The sequence below is a fragment of the Eretmochelys imbricata genome, chromosome 14 (assembly GCF_965152235.1).
Source record: "Eretmochelys imbricata isolate rEreImb1 chromosome 14, rEreImb1.hap1, whole genome shotgun sequence".
Classification (NCBI taxonomy): Eukaryota; Metazoa; Chordata; order Testudines; family Cheloniidae; genus Eretmochelys; species Eretmochelys imbricata.
The window spans coordinates 34,492,320-34,504,371 of record NC_135585.1 but is presented as its reverse complement, the minus strand read 5'-3'; the positions used below and the strand labels follow the sequence as shown (position 1 = coordinate 34,504,371).

Here is a 12,052-nt window from a genome sequence, read left to right as displayed (position 1 = left end):
GGGGCAAACTCTTGGGGCACCTGTCAGTCAATCCTGGCTGCCCGCTGCGAAGGAGCTCTGAGCTCTAGCAGTTAAAGTCACGGGTGTGGAGAGGCTCTTAGTGCTGCCATTGGGGCACCTCTCAGTCAGTATTGACTGCCCGCTGCGAAGGAGCTCTGAGCTCTAGCAGTTAAAGTCACGGGTGGTTAGGACCTTGGGGCATCCGTCAGCCTAGCCCGGGCTGCCCGCCGCGAAGGGACAGTGCGTCCTAGCGGTTAAAGTCACGGATGGTATAAACGGGCATAGCTGGCACCACACCAAACATCCTTGGCCGTCGGCTAACAGGCGTGGAGCATGCTGTCAGATGTCTTCAAAGAGCAACACTCTGATACGGAAACTACAGAACCCAAACCACCAAAAAAGAAAATCAACCTTCTGCTGGTGGCATCTGATTCAGATGATGAAAATGAACATGCCTCAGTCCGCTCTGCCATGGATCGTTATCGAGCAGAACCCGTCATCAGCATGGACGCATGGCCTCTGGAATGGTGGTTTAAGCATGGAGTGACATATGAATCTTTAGCGCATCTGGCACATAAATATCTTGTGATGCCGGCTACAACAGTGCCATGCAAATGTCTGTTCCCACTTTCAGGTCATATTGTAAATAAGAAGTGGGCAACATTATCTCCTGCAAAATGTAACCAAACTTGTTTGTCTGAGCGATTGGCTGAAGTAGGACTGAGTGGACTTGTAGGCTTGAAAGTTTTACATTGTTTTATTTTTGAATGCAGTTATTTTTTGTACATAATGCTACATTTGTAAGTTCAACCTTCATGATAAAGAGATTGCACTCCAGTACTTGTATTAGGTGAATTGAAATATTCTCTTTCTTTTGTTTTTTACAGTGCAAATATTTGTAACCAAAAATATAAAGTGAGCACCGTACACTTTGTATTCTGTTGTAATTGAAATCAATATATTTGAAAATGTAGAAACCATCCAAAAATATTTAAATAAATGATAGTCTCTTTTTGTTTAACAGTGCGATTAAGCGCAATTATTTTTTTTAATCGCTTGCCAGCCCTAGTAAAAAGCCTTCAGGCCCAATGTACTAGTGAGGGCTTTTCTCAGGGTCAGCACTCAAACAGCCGGGCACGCTGTAGGTCAGGAAAGCAAGGTGCTGGGAGGCCGGAGAGGAGAGAATTCATTCAAAGTCTTTACACGGAGTTGCTCTCTTACGAATGATCTGCTCTAACTCAGTCACAAGTTCTGGGCTCGATGTAGGAATCACTGGCTGGGAGGAATCTCTGGCTTGGTGCATTCAAATGTACCTAGGGAGGTGGTAGAATCTCCTTCCTCAGAAGATTTTAAAGTCAGGCTTGACAAAGCCCTGGCTGTGATGATTTAGTTGGGGATTGGTCCTGCTTGAGCAGGGGGTTGGACTAGATGACCTCCTGAGGTCCCTTCCAACCCTGATATTCCATGATTCTATGATTCAGAGACTCAACCTGGCCGCTGGGGGTGCTGTTACCTCTGCTGGTGTCAGGATTCAGCTGGGAGTTAAAAGCAAGGTCCCATTATGGTCGTTACAAATCCTATGGCTCCTCTTTAATGGGGGAGACCTGAGTCGGTTCAAATGACAGTTCGGGGGACTACAATTTGCCTCCCTCAAATGCCCTTTGAAATTCCAATAGGTGAGTGGATTCTGCTTCATCCATTCCCCTAAGACATCGTCTGCCCGTGTTGTGTGCTGCTGAACAGTTGTGGAGTTTCACCCCAGAGGTGGCTGCATGTCAGTAGTGGGGGGAAAGGAGTCCCATAAGTACGGTGTGGTTGGTAAAGCACTTTGGGATCCAACCTCTCGAGCAGTTGTATTCTTTATTACACTATTGTTATGATTGTCTGTGCTCGAGCAATGGAAATTCCTCTTCCCACTAGAGGTCACGGCTGCTCCTCTGCACAAGCGGCTGAGAATTACTTATTGTGCTTCGCCTGCACACTCCGTGGGGAAAGGATTGTCTTTTTGTGATATGTTTTTTATGGCATCTGGCACAATGGGGCTTCCATCCCTGAGGCAGGACTGCAGTGGAAAGAAATAGGGTAGAGCTGAGAGGTTCCTGTCCTGGATCGGGTTAGGGGTTGGTCTGGGGATGCTGCGCACAGATAGTAAGACAATCTCTGCCACAAAGAGCTCCCAGCCTGAACATCAGATGTGAAACGGGTGGAGAGAAAGAGTAGGACGGCAACAAGGCAAGAGAGAGACCAGCCGGGTAATTCCTGTTCCTGGACTAACTTCCACTGGTGGAAGATACAAACTCGGAGCTCCATAGAGCTCGTCTTCAGGGCTGGGGGAGGACATCAGAGGAAACCCAAAGAAGAGCTCTGTGGCGCTCCAGAGTTTGTACCTTTCACCACCAGAAGTTGGTCCAAGAAAAGCTATCAGCTCCCCGCCTTGTCTCTCTCACATTCTGGGACCAGCCCGGCCACAACACCCCTGCCCCTGAGAAGGGAGAGGAACCCGGCCATCGGGGTACAGACAAAGGCAGCCACAGCCTGGGTCTTGCACCCACCACCTGGGAGAGATGAAGTGAAAGAAGACAGGGGCGCTGGGGGTGACAACGGCACCCAGAGCATTCAAGCAGATTTAAAGGTGTCTCTCCCCCCGCCCCCCCCCTCAACTTAAACATCACCCTGGTGGCGGAACTTTGTTCTCCCGCTGTAGTTACGAGCAGAGCGAGCCCGCCCGCCCCAGCCAGGCCAATGCAGGGTCAGACACCGTCTGCCCTTCACCCAGAGAGCTCCTCGGCCACACGGCCTGTTTGCGGCTCCTGCTCGCAGCCCCCGAGGGGCGAGCACAGCTGTCGGGTTGCTCAGGGGTGAGCTTCTCTCGCGAAGGCTCCTGCAAAGACCCCAGCTATCCTGTCCCCCAGGAGCCTGCCCCCCCGCAGCTGCCGTAACACCCCCGCCCCCAGCCACGAGCATGGGACCCCAGAGGTTGGAGTGGCCGGGGCAGGAGGCCAAGCGATGCACGCCGCGCTCTGGGCCAGGCTCCTCGGGAAGGGAGAAGTGACGTCTGCACACGGGGTTGATTTGTCCCCCGAAGGGAGGATTTCCCAGAGAACAGGAGCCCTTTCTGAAAGGCAGGACGTCTCGCCGACTTGGGAGCAATTCTGGGTTTTTTACTGGGTTTTCTGGCACGTCTAAAAGCTACTGTTCATTTCCTGGAAACCCCCCCGCCCCCAATCTCCCCTTAACCCAACACCTCACTTTGGGGGAAACAAAAATATTCGATCTCAGTTTGTGGCTGAAGAATGGACACACAATTCAACAGCGGCTGCAGTACAAATCATATGTCATCCACAGACACTGCGGGGCCCTGCAGCCTGCCTGTGGGGGCTGTAACAATAATCACAGGGCTGTGATGACACTGGGATCTTCAGAATAAACCCCCGTCTCCACCCTAACCCCAGTCCCTCCATTGCAGAGCGGGGGTGGGAGTCAGGTTCCCAGGGCACTGCTCTGGAGGAAGATCACAGCTTACCTCCTCCAGGGACTCCATGGCTGCAGCAGCCTTTGCAAGGCAGGTCCCTGCTCCATCTCCCCCTCTCTGTGCATTAGCTGAAGGGGGGAACCCCAACTCCCCCCTTCACACACATCATGTCTTCCCCCATGGCTCTTGCAAGGGAAAGCGCCCGAAAAAGCCAGCCCCCAGGAGAATGAAACTACACAGCAGGGGGAAGATCATACGCCTTATTAGCATATTGCTTCTGATTGGACAAGGGGCGGGAGCCCCGGAGGGGGAGGAGGGTCCACTTGCTCTGGCCCACGGCCCCAGGAAACCCTCATCCGCCTCTGCTCGTCTCGCTATTGGCCTAGTTTTACAAGGGGCTGCCTGAAAGCACTGGTGACGTCAGTGCAAACCAACATTCCAGACAGTGACGTCTTCATCTTGCTCTATGGAGTATACACCGACATGTACATTTCCAGCTGATTTCTTTTATAATTATATGGTAAAAAGGAGAGAGTCAGCAATTTTTGCATAATAGTGGCTGTGTGACACTTTTGTATTTTTATGTCCGGCTTTGTAATCGAATGGTTTTTAAGTGAGGTGTAACTTGGGGTCTGTAAATCAGACTCCTGAAAGGGGTACAGTAGTATGGAAAAGTTGAGAGCCACTGCAATCCTTGGGCGAGCAGGGGCAGAGACTGGTGGGACGGGGGGAGAAGGGGCAAAGAAGGGCCTCTCTGCCCCGGGCACAGACTGGGGGAGGGTTGGAACTGTGACAGAGTGGGAATTTTCTGTACTATTTTGTATGAATACTGTGTGCCTCAGTTTCCCCTATGTGCTGCATGGTTAAGTAGGTGGTGGGAAAAGGTTGTTTATCCTTTGTAGAGACCCAGAGATACAGACGTGGCCGACGCCTAGATGCCTGGGCCCTGGGGCCCCAGGGCCCCTTGCCCATGGAGACCCCCAGAAGACAATGGCCACTCCAATTGCCCAGACATTTGGCACCCAGCAACTAACGATCATGGATGGCCCATCCTCTGCAGGAAGCCAGTGGGATGGGACCAGCTGGAGAACAAAGGGCTGAGGATGAAGGCCAGGGGACAAGGTTTGCCCAGGAACAAAAAGAAAGGGCTGAAGAGGAGCCACGTTGGGGGTTGTTCAGTGTGGGGCCACTGGAATCGGGGACGCTCTCCTGAACTGGGACAACAAAGGGGTCAAAGGGCTCTCGGTTGACGCGGATGGACCATGCCGGAACTCTCAGTTCGAACCAAGGACTCTCTACGCTGTGTTCCAGACAGCTGATAAACCCTCCTGCTTTTACAACAGTGGCTGAGAGCCACATCAGTTTAAGGAAGTTGGGGGTACATTGCTCCCTTTGGGGGTACAAGTCTCCCTGATGTAAGGCAACTGTTGTCCACTTCCTAAAACTCAGTGGGGGTGTCTGGGTTAGCTAGCTCCCAGTACCAAAAGGAAGGGGAAGGGTCAATGGGAAATCAGGACCCTGAGACTGCCAGTCCCCAGGAACAATGGGGAGAGGCCAATGCGCCAGGTCAGCCTGATTGACAGGGCGGGCAGGTTACTCAGGGAGTCAGGAGGCCAGGGGGGTCCCATCCTCTGTGTGAGCCAGAATTGCCTGGGTCAGAGAGAGAGGGGCTGAGCTAAGGAGAAAGCAGGGGTCCAAACTGAGCTGGGGAACAGGGTCATGCCAGCCAGGGGGGCCAGAAAAGCAGCCCAGGGAGCACGTCAGTGCTGGGAACAGAGCCAAGAAGCAGCCAGCCACAAACCCAAGGGAACAAAGTTTCCCTGGAAACTGTGGAATGTAACTATCACTTGGCATTCATTCTCAACTCTGCCACATGCTTCTCTCCGGAATGGGGCCTCGGAGAGACAGCCCCATAGACATCTGGGGGCAGGGAGAGACCCAGGGGTGCAGGGAAAATGGGGGTAGGATGGAGGGAGCTGGAGAAAAGTAGAGATACATGGGGGGGGTGTTATGTGTTGGGACAGGGACTGAACAATTTTCAGTACATGCTGGGGGGGGTGCTGGGGTGCCATTTGAGATGTGGGGGGAACTTTAACAGGTACTACTTAGGCATCTGAAAAATCTAGGGTTTTTTTGCAGATAACTTGGAAATTAGCTGACAGGAGCACTGTATCTAATTCCTATGTAACTGTAACCCTTCTGCACGTCAGAGTTAGCAGCAACAAGGGCCAGGTTGAGTATCTAGGGGTTTCAATAACGCAATACAAAACCAGCTCGAGCCCCCACCCAGAGACCTGAGAGAATTACAAACCACCCCCGGGTGCCTCCAAGAGGCAATACTTCCCCTCTCGCAAGCACAGAGTCTGAGTGTAGCAAAAGCCTTTTAATAAAGGAGGGAAACAATGCGGCATTGTGCTGGGGAAACACCACCCACAGGATTCATAACACAACCCATGAGCAAAAGACCCACCCCCAAGTAAATCTGGCAGGGTCCTTTTCCCCTCAGGGTCTTGAGCCAGTGAGAAACATGCAACCCACGCCGGGCTTGCTGGGGGAGCTCCGGGACACTGGGGGGCAGGGGCTGGAACCGCCCCCTCCAGAGCCCCCCCCCGCCGGAACCCCGACTCATGGGCTGGGCATCGCCGTTTGGCGACCGCTCCCACTAAGGGGCCCCCTCCCCCTCTTCGAGCTGGGAGGGGCCTCTGTCTCCCCTCTCCCCTCCCCTTCCCCCTCTCCAAGCTGGGGGAGCGGGGGGGCCCTCTGTCCCTTGCCTCTAATTCCCAGGTTTCTGATGCTTGAGTTTTGCTGATGCCCATGTTCTGGAAGGGAAGGAGCTGTCCCTGCCCGGCAAGCCGGACCTCTGCCTGCATGAAGTCTCTGCTGTTTAACTGATTTCAGATTCCTGCCCCTGGTTGGAGCTGAATTCACACTGCTGTGGGGTGGCGGGGGGGACAGTCTCTCAGAGCCCCACAAGTCTTGTCCATCCCAGCAGCCTTTCAACCCTCTGGCTCTCTGTCTGTGCATGCTCAGTGTAGTCCAGGGGTCCTCAAACTGGGGGTCATGAGCTGTCAACCTCCACCCCCAAACCCTGCTTCATCCCCAGCCATTATAACAGTGTTAAATATATTAAAGTGGTTTTTAATTTATAACGGGGGGGTTGCATTCAGAGGCTTGCTGTGTGGAAGGGGTCACCAGGACAAAAGTTTGAGAACCACTGAAATGGTTCAATTATTTATTTTTTTTTTTTTGGAAAAATTGGGTGTTTGATTCAAGGCAACCTTTTGTGGAAAGTGTCGGCTTTAATAAAAAACATTCACTGTCTTCTTGGAAAAAAACAAAAATTGTTCTGTTTTCAATCATTCTGGACTAATTTTTTCTGATTCTGGTAGAAGATTTTTGCGGGGTTGGCCATTTTTGTCAGAAGTTTTTCTTGCTCTAGCCCTCCTGGATGGGGAGAAAAGCTTGAAAAGGTGACCCCTAAAGGCTGCACCACCAGGAGATCAAGAACAGAACCCACAGTTGTTTTCAAAATCTCATCTTGTTTAAGCCAATCTCATGGTTTTGGGGGGCTCTGACTTGTGATTTTTGGTCACTGGGGGTTGGCCACATGGGCTAGAACCAGCTTGGCCAGGATCCAGATGTTAACCCCAGTGTAGAGGGCCCTGGCAGTGGCCCAAACCCAGCAGCTGTGGGGGACTCAGCAGTGTTACAGTTACTTTGCTCTGACACTCTCAGCCCTGGTGGAGCAGAGCCCCCGGCCCTTCCCAGAACACACCCACAGATACCCCTGCAATGGGGCTACAGAGCTAGGAGCGGGGCAGGGGGACCCTTGGGCACCAACTCCTCACCACACTCTCCTCTCCCTGTTCTCTCTCTCTCTTTCCAGATCCAGCCAGCCGGAGCGGGGTGGAAGCTCCTCCCGCCCCACAGGGACCCCTTGCTGCAGCTGTCGTGAGTAAGTGTTGGGCAGCGAACCCCTCTGCCAGGCCGGGATCTCGGTGTCTGGGGTGGGGGGATTTCCTGGGGGGTGTCTCTGTTCTGCGCGCTCACAGCCCCACTTTCCTCTCTCTGTTAAATCTCCTGAGGTGGGATCCACCTTCCACCCCTCCGCTGACCTGCCTGTGCCCCTCTCCTCTCTCTGCCAGGCCCCTGCCTTCGCTTGGAGCTCTCGCCGGGGAGGGGCTGCTGCTGCTAACTCTGCTCTGAGCTCTGCCTGAGGATGGGGGAGATGCATTCGGCCCCTGGAGGGGTCAGGAACTGAAGGTAGAGAGCATCTTGCAGGGGTTCCTGTTTCAAATGGATCGCTGCACCCAGGGCCTGCTGCACTGGGAGAGCCATCGAGGGCCTGATTCTGGGAGCTGCCTCCTCTGAGAATCGGCCCAGAGACGCCTGGGAACTAGTTCATGGTTTGAGATTGTCTAGCTCGGCATTTGTCCAACTGGGAGTCCTGACCCAAAAGGGGGTTGCAAGGCTTTGGAGGGGGGAGGAGGGGTCAAGAGATCACAAAAATATTCTCAGGGGAGGGGGGCAGGAGGGGAAGAGGGCTACCACAGCTGCCCCTCTCCAGCTGCCCAGCTCTGAGGGCAGTGCCCCGCCCGTAGCAGCCCAGAAGTAAGGGTGGCAATACCATGCGTATATTTCTATGAGTCCGTACAGTAACTTGCTATGACTGTTTGGGTGTTGGGGTTTGTCATAGCCTTTCAAAGTGGGGCCAGCAAAACCAAAAGTTTGAGAAGCCCGGGTCTAGCTTATTCTGATACCTGTTGCTCCCAGCCTTCCCCCAGCTGGTTTTATAGAGCTGGTGAGGCTCTTCCTCCCCATCTAGTGTCCGATGATAGTAAAGCAAGAGGGAAAAAAGTGATCCAGGCAACTACAGACCCATTCATCTAAGCAAAAAGAAAAGGAGGACTTGTGGCACCTTAGAGACGAACCAATTTAGTTGAGCATAAGCTTTTGTGAGCTACAGCTCACTTCATCGGATGCATTAGGTGGAAAATACAGTGAGGAGATTTATATACATACAGAATGTGAAAAAATGGGTGTTATCATACACACTCACTTCAGATGAGCTATTACCAGCAGGAGAGTGGAGGAGGGGAAAGAAAACCGTTTGTAGTGATAATCAAGGTGGGCCATTTCACTCTCACAAATCTTTGGAGACAGGCCAGTCCTTGACTACAGACAGCCCCCCAACCTGAAGCAAATACTCACCAGCAAACACACACCACACAACAGAACCACTAACCCAGGAACCTATCCTTGCAACAAAGCCCGTTGCCAACTGTGTCCACATATCTATTCAGGGGACACCATCATAGGGCCTAATCACATCAGCCACACTATCAGAGGCTCGTTCACCTGCACATCTACCAATGTGATATATGCCATCATGTGCCAGCAATGCCCCCTGCCATGTACATTGGCCAAACCGGACAGTCTCTCCGTAAAAGAATAAATGGACACAAATCAGATGTCAAGAATTATAACGTTCATAAACCAGTCGGAGAACACTTCAAATCTCTCTGGTCACTCGATCTCTGACCTAAAAGTTGCTATATTACAACAAAATGACTTCAAAAACAGACTCCAACGAGAGACTGCTGAATTGGAGCTAATTTGCAAACTGCATACAATTAATTTAGGCTTGAATAAAGACTGGGAATGGATGAGTCATTAGACAAAGTAAAACTATTTCCTCATGTTTATTCCCCCACCCCCACCCCCCACTATTCCTCAGACGTTCTTGTTAACTGCTGGAAATAGCCCACCTTGATTATCACTACAAAAGGTTTTCTCCCCCCGCCCCCCCCCCCCACCCGCTGGTAATAGCTCATCTGAAGTGAGTGTGTATGAGAACACCCATTTTTTCAAGTTCTGTGTGTATATATATGTGTGTATATTTCCATGGTATGCATCCGATGAAGTGAGCTGTAGCTCACGAAAGCTCATGCTCGAATAAATTGGTTAGTCTCTAAGGTGCCAAAAGTACTCCTTTTCTTTTTGCGAATACAGACTAACATGGCTGTTACTCTGAAACCTATATAAATCTCCTCACTGTATTTTCCACTGAATGCATCCGATGAAGTGAAGTGAAGTGCATCCAACTATACTCTTAGCCCAGAAGAAGAATCTGTCCTATCTCGGGGCCTCTCCTTCTGCCCCTGCACTTATTCCCTTCACCTGGGGATAGGTTCAGTTGAGCTACTACCCCTTTCATGGCCATCTCACCCTGGGACAGCCTGAAACTGGAAACCTGTGCTCGAACAGGAACTGTTTGCTAGGAAAGGTGCTGAAGACACAATGGAAGAGGAAATCCTTTGGACTGGATTGAAATTATTCCAAAGGAAAGTGAATGAGAGAAAATGTCCAGCGTTACCCTCCTAGCGAAAGAAAAGAATTAAGGTCAGAAGGGACCATTCTGTCCATCTTCTGTGCAACACAGGCCCTAGAACGTCACCGAGTGCTTCCTCCAGAAAACCTACGACATGGGACTGAGCCAGAGCACGTCTTCTGGAAAGACATCTCCCTGCATTCGAGCCAGCTGGTCAGAAACAATCTTTCTTCTGCAGTGACGTGAAGTTAAAGGACATGGAGACGAAGAAAACCTCGACTCGGGTTGTTGCTGGAGCTGAAGCAGAGACGCCAGGACAAACACGGCTAGGGCCCAGGACTGACAATCAGCAGATCTGCCGTTTTCTATTGCTGGCTTTTTGACCATGAGCAAATCTCTTTGCTTCTCTGTGCCTCAGTTTCCATCACTATAAAATAAAGCTAATCAAGGTTCTGTTTTTTTCTCTCCTCTTTTTCAAGGCGGGACACTTAGAAACATTTGGGGCCTGTCTACGCTACCAGTCCAGAGTGTATTTGTAAGCTGATGACCCCCACATGTTGTTCAGAAGCTATGGATGACACAAGCTCCTAAGGTTGTTCTGTGCTTAGCCCCTATGGCACAGCTGGGCCGGGCGGCCTTTTCTTCCTGTGCTGTGTGGAGCAGGTTCTGGGCACTAGGGATATGAAGAGGCTCTCGGGGACTAATTCTTGAAAATAAATATCAATGAACTGCAACCCAAATAAAAAATCACTGCTGCTAACATTGGTGGGTGATGAAATAGTAGTAGCGTGGTAATTAATGATGAGGACAGGGCAGTGACACAGAGCAATTGGATCCCTTGAGAAGCTCGACCCATTCAAAGAAAACACATTTGAAAATAACCAAAGGAAGGGTCCTATAGCTAGCAACAACGCATGCAGGCCACACCTACAGAGTGGGGAAGTGTATTCAGGAAAGCACTGACTGTGAAGAGGATTTCGGGGCCATGCTGGGCAAGCCATTCAACATGAGCACCCAGGGTGATGCTGTGGTGAACAGGGCTAACGCCATCATTAGATGTATGAAAAGAGCAGTGAGGCGCAGAGGGAGGTGACACACCATGAGGAAGACGGATCGTGGAATCCTGCATCCAGTTTTGGCTTCCACCTTTGAAAAACGATTTTGAAATCTTGGAGATGGGGCAGCAAAAAGCAATGAAACATTTCAAGGGCTGGAGAAAAATGCCTGCTCGTGAGCCATTGAAAGAGCTCAGCCTGTTTAGATGATAAAAAAGATCGGGAGGTGACGTCATTGAAGTGTTGAAGTGACTTCATGGAGAGAAAATATCAGGTATTAAAGGACTCATAAATCTAGCAGAGAAAAGCATAACAAGACCCAGTGGCTGGAAACTCAAAAGAGACCAATTCGTATTCGAAAGAGGGTACACATATTCAACCGTGAGGATGAGTCACCAAAGGAACAAACTAGAAAGGGAAGTGGTGGGAATTCCCCACCTCTTGATGTCTTCTAATGAAGACTAGATGCCTTTCTGGAACGTGTGTAGTCAAAAACTAGCTCCTTTGCGCTACAGAAAGCATGTGATATGCAGAGGGTCAGATGACATGCTCTAATTGTCTCTTCTGTCCATAAAGTCTGCTAATTTATGAAAAACTGAGCATAGCATGGGGAGAAGCCTCTGATGTTTTACTGTGTGGTTGGTGTCATCCCCACAAGGAAGAGTCATTGAGTGGGGTGATCCAGGGGAAGCAGCTCAAACATCCAGTGTGGCTGGACAGGGGCAGGACATCAGCACTGCAGGGGAGGGGTGGGTGTGGCAGTGACATCACAAGGGCCTTTGGCAGGACCTCAGCCTATTGGACAGAGGTGGTGGGGAGGCGATGACCTCACAGAGAGATCTTGACATCAGCCAGGCAGGACAGGGGTGCAGGACAGGGGCAACCTCGGAGATCCCTGTGGCTTTGCTTCAGCACGTCTCCTTCTCGAGGTCTCTCCTGGAGGACTGAGAGAGCATTCACTTGCACGTACGTGAGCGCAAGGAGGACCCTCTTCGGAGTTTTCTCCTATTCTTTTAGTGGTTTTGCTCAAAAACAGACATCCCTGTATAGAAGGTAAGAGCCTCGGAGAAGTTTGGAACCTGCTCAGTCTGATCCATGAGGTGCCGGCTGATTTTTAGGAAAGGAAACCACTAGTTTGTGGGGGCAGCATTTTATTTCCGACCTAGGACTTTGTCCCTTAGAATTACTGGGGAC

The 12,052-nt window shown here is 51.1% G+C and overlaps 1 long non-coding RNA gene across 1 annotated transcript in view; it reads right to left on the bottom strand.

The window, feature by feature from the left end:
- Positions 1–3,678, bottom strand: part of LOC144274758 (uncharacterized) — a 30,952-nt gene extending 27,274 nt beyond the window's left edge. Inside the window, exon 1 of the long non-coding RNA XR_013347950.1 lies at positions 3,524–3,678. This is a non-coding gene — a long non-coding RNA (uncharacterized LOC144274758). The remainder of the gene's footprint in view (positions 1–3,523) is intronic.
- Positions 3,679–12,052: the final 8,374 nt, after the last annotated feature.